Source organism: Desmodus rotundus, chromosome 5 (assembly GCF_022682495.2).
Source record: "Desmodus rotundus isolate HL8 chromosome 5, HLdesRot8A.1, whole genome shotgun sequence".
In the NCBI taxonomy this organism is placed as follows: domain Eukaryota; kingdom Metazoa; phylum Chordata; class Mammalia; order Chiroptera; family Phyllostomidae; genus Desmodus; species Desmodus rotundus.
This window is the reverse complement of record NC_071391.1, coordinates 42,682,844-42,695,085: the sequence shown is the minus strand read 5'-3', so window position 1 is coordinate 42,695,085 and position 12,242 is coordinate 42,682,844. Positions and strand designations below refer to the sequence as shown.

General features: G+C 39.8%; 1 pseudogene; it reads right to left on the bottom strand.

Annotated features, from left to right (window-relative positions):
• Positions 1-237: 237 nt before the first annotated feature.
• Positions 238-10,719, bottom strand: LOC123480633 (phosphatidylinositol N-acetylglucosaminyltransferase subunit Y-like; annotated as a pseudogene).
• Positions 10,720-12,242: the final 1,523 nt, after the last annotated feature.

Here is a 12,242-nt window from a genome sequence, read left to right as displayed (position 1 = left end):
TTCCAACTTTGTTCTTCTTTTTCAAGGTTATTTTGGCAATTCTTGGTCCCTGAAATTTCCATATGCACTTTAGTATGGTTTGTTAATTTCTGAGAAAAAGAAAAGCAGCCAAGATTTTGATAGGGATCATGGTGAATTTGTAAATCAATTTGGGGGGGTATTTCCATCTTAACAGTAATCTTTTAATCCATGAACATGAGATATCTTTACATTTATTTAGACATTTAAAAATTTCTCTCAATAATGTTGAGTAGTTTTTAGTACATAAATATTATACCTTTTTTCAAAGTCCATGACATTTCCATTTTGTTACAGTTTTATGTCACACTAGTTCAAATGTATTTCTCTACGTATACTCCAACATAGCTCATTTGGAATTATTTCAGTTATATATGTGACTTTACCAAAGACTTTGAATATAAAAGAAACATGAAATTTCAAATTGTAACTTGTAGGTAAAAGGGATAAGAAATAAAATCATGACATGATGGTTGAGGTCGTTCATTTCCTACAGGATACTTTGTTGAAATGTTTCCTCTCATACAACAGTTATAAATTAGAACCTTCAAAAAACAAGGGCAAAACCAAAGTATAATAAAAGGGTTTATTGCAGTTTAAGTCTCCCATAGCCCTAAGCCTCTGACAGAAGCAAGGTTACACATTTTTTTTCCTGAAAATTAAGTGGTGAAACTGGAAAAGTCGACATTCATGCTGCCCGTCACTGCCAGAACCAATAAGTAGAGACAAGGATTGAATCTTTATAGGTGCTTTATTTAGATACTGGTGATCTAAGAAGATAGCGGGTATGTACCTTGAAAAACTGTCTTAACATCTCATCTCAAGCCAACCTTTTTATAAGGAGAAGAAAGGGTAGGGAAGGGGTTTGGAAAAAAGTTTAATTGGATAACAGTTGTAGTCTTGCTGGTGATATCGGTTTATCTGCATCACTAGGCATTCCCTCCCTCCCTGGAACACAATGGCTCAAATACCATCTCCATTGCTCACAGACCCCCTGGGGCACAAAGGTTGAATTGCTTGTTGAACTCCTGGAATCACAGGTCATACATATCAGTTCCTGGAATAACAGCTTTCTACATGCATTAATCACTTAGCCTATCAACTATGACTGAAACTCAGATCTTTAACTCTGGAGTTTCCCAATCAGTTTTCCAGTATTTCCATGCAGTCGATCATTAATATATAAACTATCTTGGCTCTGGTTGCATTAACTATGCCTGAAGAATTTAATACCCATCCAAGTCCAAAGGTGGAGGAACACATATACTGTTATGGTCATGGGCTAGAGCAGACTGTAAAAGCACAGCCTGGCTGTGCTAGTGCAGCCCTGTGGTAAATTTTCTCCCACAGAGGCTGAGTAGAACAGTCCTGCTAAAGAGACCAATGGAATAAGGATGGTCAAGGTAGGAAGGGACAGAAACATTCTTCTCTCCCACTTATTACCTGACATCCTGACTTTTAAAAAGGTAGATGGTGTTAAGAAAATTTAGTTGTGTGTGTTGTTTTTAATTATGGTCTAGTGCTACTCCATATTTTCTTCCTTCATATTTGGTTGTGTCATCCTAGGTGACTGTGGTATTATGTTAGGAATCACATCAGTAATTAGATAGGCCATTTTCAACTCTTAGTAGAAGTTTAGGAGAAGGAGGGGTGGAAGGGGGTCTGTAATACTTGCAGAAAAGGCTCATAAGTAACTTTGATTATCTGCCTGTATCTGTTTTTAACAGGATAACAAGAGGTGGTCTGGAGCAAGATAAAAATCTGAGTTAACAGTACTCTACCCATGCTTATGCTTAGGTGGTGACACCCTCCCTTGGAAGACAATGCTCCACTTTCTCCCACCAAATCCATGTGTAATTCCCTTACCCCACCCCACAAATTATATAAATTCTCAGGACCAAGAGACGTAGCACTTACGCTTTCTCACCCGCCTCAGCTAGGCCATTTTCTTCCATGAGAAGGTATCACTAATAAACTTTGCTTACATCCTAATAGGCTTGCTGATTGGTAATTCTTTACTGCATCTGCAAGAAGAACCAAGCCTCCCACAACATTATTTAATCAATTGATTTGTCAATCTGAGTGATTTCCTGAAGAGTGGGCACTCAGAGAACTCCGGCAGCTCCAGGTATGAGACACGGGGCAATTCCCTGGCCTTCTAGCTCTTGACAGCCTACTTGCCCCAATACCCCACATGTGCAGGCACCTGTGGGCTACTGTGGATGGTAGCACGTGTGTCTTACACAGCTCTGAGGGGTTCCCACTGCACACTGCACTCAGCATGATCTGGCAACCCATGACTGCCCCTCACTGCCCTCTGCCATGCCAAGCTACTCAAGTTCACCAGAGCACCTTCATCCTGGCAGCCAGGCCCCCTCCCCTCCTAAATCTTGTACTTTTTTGTTAAATTTATTCCTTAGCATTTATCCTTATTGATATTACCGTAAATAGAATTTGTTGACTTCGTTTTTTGATTGTTCCTTGCTGCGTATAAAAGTTGGTTTTTGTATAAAATTAATTTTTGGAGATTGATCTTACATCTTTTAACCTTGATGAATTAATTTGTTAGTTTTAATAGTTTTTTTTTTTTCCCCCTGGTGGATTCCTTAGGATTTTCTATACACAAGACCATGTCATCTACAAACAGACAGTTTTACTTCTTCCTTTTATTTTAATTTTTTTAAGGTTTTATTTATTTATTTTTTAGAGAGAAAGAGAAACATCAATGTGTGGTTGCCTCTTGCGTTCGCTCAACGGGCCCGGACCCAGGCATGTGCCCTGACTGGGAATTGAACTGGCAACCCTTTGGTTCACAGGCCAGCACTCAATCTACTGAGCCACACCAGCCAGGGCTTACTTCTTCCTTTTAAATACAGGCATCCTTTGTTTTTGTTGTCTAATTGCCCTGGTGGAACCTCCAATACAATGTGGAATGAAGTAGCAAGAATGGACATCCTGGCCCTATTCCTGGTTTTAGAGAGAAAGCATACAATCTTTTAGTATTAAGTATGATGCGAGCTGTGGGCTTTATTATACATGCCCTTCATTATGTTGAGAAATTCCCTTTATTCCTAGTTTATTGATTGTTTTTATGAAGAAAAGGTGTCAGATTTTGCCAAATTACTTTTCTGTGTCAACTGAGATAATAATCGTGTGCTTTTGTTTTCTAGTCTATTCACATGCTATGGTGTATTATTGTGTATAACTTGATTTTTGAATGGTAAGCCAAGATGTATTCCTAGGATAAATGCACTTGGTCACAGTATATAATTATTTTTCTATGTTGTTGGATAGAGTTTACTAGTATTTTGCTGAGTAATTTTGCATTAGGGATAGTGATCTATATTTTTCTTTCCTTGTTATTTTTTTCTGGTTTTAGTATCAGAGTAAGTCTGGACTCACTGAATGAGTTAGGAAGTGCTATATTTAATTCATAGATCTATTTATCAGCTAGATTAAATGAGAATAATCAATTTGTCATAGGCATCTGTATTTTGAAATCAGTATCACATACAAAAGTGACATTCAACAAAGTTTGATTGAAATACATCAAACTGAAACTAATTGAAACCTTTTAAGATGACAATCCACAAAATTATTAAACTTTTCATGCAACACAATTACTATAAATTTTGTAAATAATATTGGTAGAAACAAATTTTTGACAAATTGATAATTTTACCAAATTGGATTTGGGTGCTCAAAAGCAAATGTTTTCAAAGTTGGTAAATTTGGAAAACTTGGTGAGTTGGCCTTTACATAACTTGATCATTGGATGTAGTGTCTTCAGTAAACAGATATTCAACTAATTGCCTAGTTTCTGGATGCAGATAAGGGTCAAGAGGGTAGAAAATTGAGAAGACTATGCCTACAGACTATGCGCTTTTCGCGGGGGTGGCGGGGGTGTGCTAATAGTAAGAGTGAAGATCTAAAGAGTTTAAGGAAAGTGAAGAAAGTTAGCTGGAGTCAAGGAGATGACAGGCTTGAGCAATCCAGGCTTACTGAGTTTTGTTCAGGGCCCAGCTCTGTTGATTTCAATTCTATTGGTTTTGTGATATATATATCTATATCTATATATAGATATAGATATAGATATATCTCACAAATATATATATATATTTGTTCACAGGTGTCCTCTCCTTGATGAGGGCACAGGAATAGAGAAATCTGATGATTTTTGAGTGGGTGGGAGAGAAAGACATGGGGTTGAATACGGGCTGCCATGAGAATGGATGAAATGTTGGATCATAGGTTGAAAGGAAGAATGACCTGATACACTCAAGAAGGAAAAGACAGTTGAAAGGACTAGTTATAAGAGTTTGAAAGTTTGATATGTGTGCAAGGGAATGAGAGAGCCAGAGGCAAGAAAGTGGGTTTACAGAGTGAAATTCTAGAGGATAAAATTTCATGGGTAAAGCAAATCTGGTCACGAAAGGGTTAAAGACCTGGTAAACAGAGTGGGCTGAATGGATGGGTTTCAGGAGGGGAGAAAAATGAGGAACTATGGGACCAGAGTCTTGAATGGGGCATGCACTTGGATAGGGTAAGCACATAAATGGATGATAGCAGGTCTTGGGATGGTGAACAAGACTCTGGTCCTAAGACTTCACTAAATATGTAGCCAGAAGCTGTCTTTCCTCACCTCCACCCCCAATTAGCCCAGCATGAATCACCCAGCATGTTATAAAAAAGGGGGGAGCTGGTTCTCAGTTGTAAGACTCCTGCAGAGAGGACTTTGACCTTTCTGTACTTGCTTCTAGCTCTGTAGCCCCATGTTGACTTCTCAGTTGTATTTGGAATGAATAGTATTCTAGCTCATCCTTTTAGGTCTCTCATTGACTGAATTTAATGATTCATTTTGTGACTAGCTCAGGGCTGTTTTCTCCTCAAAGGTATATGGCCTTGGACTGCAAACTTGCCAACTTACTTCCTGTGGGTTAGGCCAGCAGGTGGTCTAGGCCTTAGTAGCTAAAGCCAAGACTATCAGGAGAAGGTGGTAAAACCAATGTCGATTCCCAAAAGAGAAGGGGTTTACTTAGAGGTGCAGGAGACATGGAAGCCACAATGAGGAATGAGAAAGCTCTCCTCTCTCCACCCTTTGCCTTCAACCTATGATTTTGGACTTTTCTCTCAACCTGTAGTGTCTATCTGTGTGACTAAGGACTGGCAGAAATACTCATTATAAAATTGTCATAGTGTCTTCATGCTGCTATAATAACATACCACAGAATAGGTAGCTTAGAAATAACAAAAACGTATTTCTTATGGTTCTGGAGGCTGGGAAGTCTAAGATTAAGGTGCCAGCCAGCAAGGCTGCATTCTAGTGAGGGCCATTGTTCTTGTTCATAGAAGGTGTCTTCTCATAGTGTCCCCAATTAGTGGATGGGGCAAGGGATCTCTATGGGATCTCTTTTATAAGAACACTAATCCTGTTCATGAGGACTCTACCCAAGGGCCCCACCTCCTAACACCATCACATCGGGCATTAGGATTTCAACATATGAATTTGGGGGGGAGACACAAACTTAAACGTTTTCCTCTCAAGGTGCTGCATATCTCTGTCCTGTCTTCTCTTCTCATTGTCACCTAACTTCTTGAGTTGTCTTATGTTTTTTTTTTACCTTCTCAAGACACTGCTCTGTCAGAGGTCAACAGTGAACACCCTAATAATTCCCAAGTGCAGTGGCCAAAGATACTCATTAAACCACTGCTCTGGAGCCTGGCCAACATTAGGTTCTGACAATACAAAAATTATCTAGTCTGCTCCCAAGAATTCACAATCTACTGAAGGAGATAGACACAAATAGATGTTTTTGACATTCTCCTCCCCTAGATTTTGAGACACCAATGTTCTAGTTGTAGTTCTTCTTTTCCTGTCCTAGGAGGGCTTTCTCTTTCTGTCTGGTCTTTGAATGTTGGCTCTATCCTAGGCCTTATTTTTCTCGTACTCTGTATTTTTTTGTTGGTGGTGGTGGTGTTGTTGGAAATCTTATCTAGTCCAATTGCTTCTATTCCCAAGTACGAGTGTGTATGACTCTCACATCTGTATTGCTAGCTTACATATAGCCTCTAAGCTCACACAACTGTTACGTATATCCTCTGTTCATAAGATAGGTCTTTACCACGAATAGTATGTTTTCAACAAAGTTCATCATAGTAATTTCAGATCTGCTTCTCCTCTGCTATTCTGTTAATGGAATGAATGGAATTATCTCACGTAAGCAGAAACCTGGTGTTATCCTTGACTCAACTTCTTCATCTACCTCATGTAATCATATCTATTCTATTCTATGTCACATCTATACAACAATTTATTCTATTTCCTCTAGTGCTATCTGATCTGTCAGCTTCTACCTACCCTGCCTCTGGCCTAGTCTTCAATCAACTTTCCTTGAATTCCTAAACTAGGCTCCTATTTGGTATCTTTACCTCTCCCTCTAACCCATCTTCCAGTCTGATACAAAAATGATCTTTCTGAAATGTAAATCTGATCCCTTTTCTCTCCATTTAAAATCCTTCAGTGGCTTCCACTGGTCTTCAGGATAAAATCCAAGCATTTTATCATGTCTTACAGGCCCCTTTGTAACCTGATGTTGCTTGGCTTTCCTGCTTCATTTCCTCTGCTTCTTAATCAAATACTAAATCCTGGCTGTTCCAACTTACTTGGACTTTCTCAACCACTACATATGGCTTCATAATTCAGTGTACTTATACCTGCAGCTCTTGCTGCCTGGGATGCCCTCACAGCTGACTTCTCTTTCCCATGTTGGTAACTACTTTCTTCGATTCAGCTGTAGCATTGCTTCCTCTGAAGTTCTTTACTGACCTCCTTCTTTCTTGGTACTCCAGTCAGCCTTGTGTGTATCACTTTCAAACTGTCTACTGTGTTGTATTTGTTTATGCTTTCCCTCCAATTGGCCTGTTGGGTCCTTGAAAAGTCATCCCTGTATTCTGTATCCTAGCAAAGTGCCTTGAATGGAAAAGGAATATACTTGCTGAATATATTTGATTATTTTTTGAGGGCCTTCCTATGCACAAGGAAGACACTGCACTAAGTACTGTGATGAATTTTGCAGGTTCTCTTTCCTCTTAGAAGGCAATTTCTCAGTCTCCTTCCTAGATTCTGTACCCTGTCATCCCCTAATGTCTAACCTCTGCCTCCTTTTCCTTGGGAGTCACCCCATCCATTTCCTTAGCTTTAATTGCTGACAACTCCCCAATCTGTTCTCCCAGTAAAGAACTCTTTCCCAAGCTCCAGATGCTCCCAGGCATCTCAAACTCAGCACATACAAAATTGAACTATTTTACCTTTCATTTATCCTTCTGGGATAAAAAGATAACTGTAGGAAAGTTCCTGAGACAATTTTAAGGGAAAACAATTAGAAATTATGTCAGGACAATGACATTAAGTATTCCATGACACCCCTAGGCACAGCCTTTGTATTTTCATTGCCTTGAAGTGAACAGGAGTAAAGCTTTAATGCTCTGCTTCCCATGCTGGGCTACACGGTGGTGTACCGAGGTATATGTGAAGACACAGTGTTAACAAGTCCCATTTTCCTAGAGCGTCAATTATGACAGAAGTTCATGTGTGTATGTAATGTACAATGCTTAAGTACTAATAACTGAAAAAATGATTTTTATATTGTGGAACATAATGTAAAATGCCAGAAAAGCTTAAACCCCTTTCCCTTAAAATATAGGCACACAGATCATTTCTATTATTAGAGAACCTCAAGTATACCAGAGTCAGAGACATGGGTTATAATATGCCTGTGTGTTTAAGGGCAAGGAGAGGAAAGCAAGCCTTCAAGAGTACACTCAGTAGTGAACAATGGGAAATCAGCATTGCAGGAAGTTCTTTTTCAGATGAAGAGGAAACTGGGGAAGGGAGGAGTTAGTGAGCTTTACATACCAAGCTAGGCTGAAGAACTTTGTTCAGTGCATTGACACAGTCCATATTTTTAGATGCCTATTTTGTCCCATGTTCTCTACTGGATGGCACAAGAGCGAAGTACTTTGCCTAAGCTCAAGGAGTTCGCTATCTAGTGAAGGGTGTACAGTGTGAAACTGGGGCACTGGAAAACGACCTAGCTTTGTTTAGGGAATTCAGTGAATACTTCACAAAAGATGCATCACTTCAGCTTTTGGCTAAGTCTTGGAAAATGTATAGGTATTTTCTGTCAGTAGATTGGTGAGAAAGATTTCAGGGAACAGGAACATGAAACGTGTGGGAAATGAATTAGAATCATGCTTACATTTTTGACAGTCATTATGAGCACATAAGTCCTTGGAGAGGAAGAAGCCCATTTCCTTAGCCTTGGTATACTCAGCAGTGTAGCTTAGCACTGTCCCTGCACACAATACAGTGTTTATTGTTTTGTAAAGCTCAGCCAGAGAGCTGAATATGTCATGGATAACATGTAGCTTACTCCTCCTCCTTTAATAAATTTATATTGAGCACCATTATGAACCTGATCCTTTGGTAGGAAGTTACCCAGAAGAATGAGTTTCTAGCAGTTTCTAGCTTCAGGAGCTCAGATAGTTGAGTGAAGGAAATCAGTCAAGCAGACTGGCATTTATGATATAGTATGATGAAAGCTTTGGTAGATATAAGCCCTGAGGACTATACCTGCACACAGGTAAGGGACCTAGCCCCATTTAGAGGGTGAAGTGGAATTTGGAGTCCTCAAGCCACTTCTGAGCAGAGGTATGACAAATAGGAGGTAAATCGTGCACAAAAGTATGTGTTCAGAAAGTAACAAGTAGCTTCCTATGAAGAGTAAAGGCAGATAATGGTAGATGAGAGGTAGCTGTATCTGGGGCATAGAAAGCCTCTGTGTCATGATATAAGCCTGGATTTTATCCCAAAGGCAACAGTGAGTTACTATAATGCTGGTTGAGATCAGTGTTTTTTCAGGAAAGGTTGAAATCCACTAGTGAGCTGTAAAATTAATTTAGTGAACTGAGACCAGTATGTTTTATTTTTAAAGAGCCCTTTTCTTAAAAATAAATTTTTTTAGAGAGGAAGGGAGAGGGAGAGAAACGTTGACGTGCAAAAGAAACATCTATAGGTTGCCTCCTACACACCCCCAACAAAGGACTTGGTCCGCAACCCAGGCATGTGCCCTGACGGCGAATTGAACCGGCAACCTTTGGCTTTGCAGGAGGCCCAACCCACTGAGCCATGCCAGTCAGGGCAGGACCAGTATTTTTAAAAAAGTAACTAGAAAAGAGTAGAAATATTAGTGTGCATATTTATAAAGGTAAATGTTTTGTAATGCTTTTGTTTCAGTTATATATGTGAATAATGTGTTGAGGTAAAATGTTTATCTGAAGATCACAATAAAATTTTTTTCTGAGAAACACCAGTTTCAACAGAAATTAGTTTAAGGCCTGTTCATCACTGGATCAGTAACAAGGGGACAGAAATACTATGACTGCTTTATAGTACTGGTAATCTAGGAGGGATGTTTGGGAACCAGCCCACTGTAGGGAAACTGTAATACAATGTGGTGAATTCGGAGGATCATTTAAACATTGTAGTGCACCTAGGTTCATGAAGTAATGAACTTAGGTGTGTGGTCGGTCAGAAGAGCCACCCAGGAGATGCCGTGTTTGTGCAAAAAGTTAGGTGGGTAAAAGTGGGAGGAGGGTTTTCTGAGTAGTAGAGACTGCATCAACCACAAGTGGTAAGGGGAGCAGTGCAAAGGGGACAGTCAAAATGAGGACTTCCATGCTTCTGGAGCTTAAAATTAGAGGTGAGGGAAGTAGCTGTAACAGTAGGTGGATGCCTAGTCATTGAGGGAGTCACGATAAGGAATCTGGACTCCTTTCCTACAAGAAAAAAGCCACAGGAGCTATCAAGCCTAGAATTAAGATATCAGGGTTCTATTGCTCTGGCTGCAGTGAGGAGGGAGGCAAGTTACATTAATCCATGATAGAGATGTCATCAATTTCAGACTAGGGAGAGATGTGACTGCAGATTTCAGAAACATTGTGGAAATAAACTCAACATGATTTGTTAATCTGACTGTTGATGGGTACAAGAAAATAGTCCCTGGCTTTTGTAGTTGTCTTGTCTTCTTTGGACAATGGGCTTATACGGTGTCACTGATCTGTTGAGGCTTGAATTCATTTTTTGAGGTAGGCACAAACTTGCAGTAAAAAAGGATTACTGCAGGTTTCCTTGCTGCAAGCTTCTGAAAGTGGAGAGAGAATTCCCACGCACCTGGGCATCTCTCTTGGGGGTTTGAAATTTGTTAAAGAGGTGCCTAGATGGACTTGAGGGCATATTCCAACAACTGGGGTGAAAAGTTATTATTTGCAGCCAGATCAGTAAAGTCAATAGTACAGGGACTGGCACAAATAATGCCCCTTCTTTACTACAAAATCATAAGCATTCAATTCTGTAACAATATCACAGTGAAACACACCTTTTAAGTGACATTTTAAGTGAAATATTCAGATTAAAACTATAAATTAACTACACCCATATTACTACTCTACCAACCACAATCAAGCAGGTCTTACTTCTGCTGGACCCTGTATTATTTCCCGTGTTGTCCCTGAGCCTTTAGTAAGTGTTCTAGGGTTCATGTACTCTTATTTGGGCCAAAATATTAAGGGGGATGAAGCTGTCCTTTGAGGCCACTGTGGTGTTAGTGGTGGGCCATTAGATTGTGAACTCCTTGAAGGGAGAGGTTGTTTTTCTCTGTAGCCCAGAGCCTGACATATGGCAAGGACTTGGTAAAGACTGTCCCTAGTGCCTAAATTGATGTGTACTAGCAGATGCTTAATAAGCACTTAGGAAACTGCTGAAAGCTCCAAAGGGGATATATTTCTGGGGCAAAGAGTAAACACTATGAGAGTCAACCATAATCCACCTGTTACCAATAATACAAAGATGTGGTTTTAAGATTAAGAAAAGTACTTTCTCTAAGAGTCAGGAATGGGTCCGAGTTATCTAGATGAGGTGAATGTTCATGCCGAAAAGACAGGAAGGGTTGAATTTTGGGGCAGAAGCATTCACAGTTACAAGTTTATTTAATAAATGCTTTGAGTATTCAGTACATCACTCAAAATAATGTCAGGTTTTCTAGTAATAATGTGTGGACAAACTGGAGCACAGGGAGAGATGGAGAGCCTTGTTGGTTGTAAATGAGTATCAGTAGAGAAGGTGCAGTGAAATACCACCAGAATAGCTGTCACTGAAGTTATCTGCTACAACAGTGACCTCTTTACCTTACCCTTATTATCTCAGACAATGGGTGAGTTTAGGCCCAATACACTCTAATGTCCAGCCCAAAATGTCTTCTTTTCATCTTATTGGGGATAGGGGAGCTGTTGGGCCCTGCTACCAAGTGGTTTGGCCTGGCAGACAGCACCAAGTCTTTCTGTAACTACCACCCTAGTCAAGCCTCTGAGCCTTGAGTGATAGGCAGCCTGCCTGGGCCAAGTTTAGCTTCACAGTAATTAATGGATATAAAGGAGCTTACTACTTCTCATTCGCCCTGGCCATTCTTATGCCGGATTTCCCTTTTTTTAAGTTCTGGGCCTTCCCAGAGGCCCAGATTTGACAACAATAAAAAATTTCCAGGGAATTCCCAGAAGGTTTAATATCCTAATCCTCCTCCCACTTCAACCCTCTCCTTCACTCCACTCTCCCCTTCTGCCCTCCTCCCACCCCAAGAGGAAGGATATCCTGGAGTCCAATATCCTTTGTTGAATGTTTGCACTCCTTTGGCCAGGACAGTAGTACATCTGAGTCCTCAGGTCTTCTCCTTTGAGGCCCATTCAGGGCTTGAGAGGAGCACATGAGGGTAATATGCGATGCTGCCTAGCAACAGAGGCTGTAGTGTTCCTCGAAGGTTCTTAGGGTACCAGATTCCACAGAAGTTTCACTTCTAGATGTTCATTCTCCAATCCCTATAAGGAAGTACCATATTTTGCTGTGTATAATATGCACTGTTTTTGCCCAAATTTTTTAGGGATAAATAAGGATGTGCATTATACATGGGTAGTACTAATTCCATATCTATATAAATGTTTTTAATTTTTAAATTTATGCTTATGTGTTAAAAGTGTAACTCTAAAAAGCAATGATTTCCATATGCAAAATAATACCCTAGAATACAATAATTGGTTTTGTTCTAAATATAAATAAAAAACTGGATTAAAAAATTAAAACAAGATTTCTTTCCTGCAAATTTGGGCCAAAAATA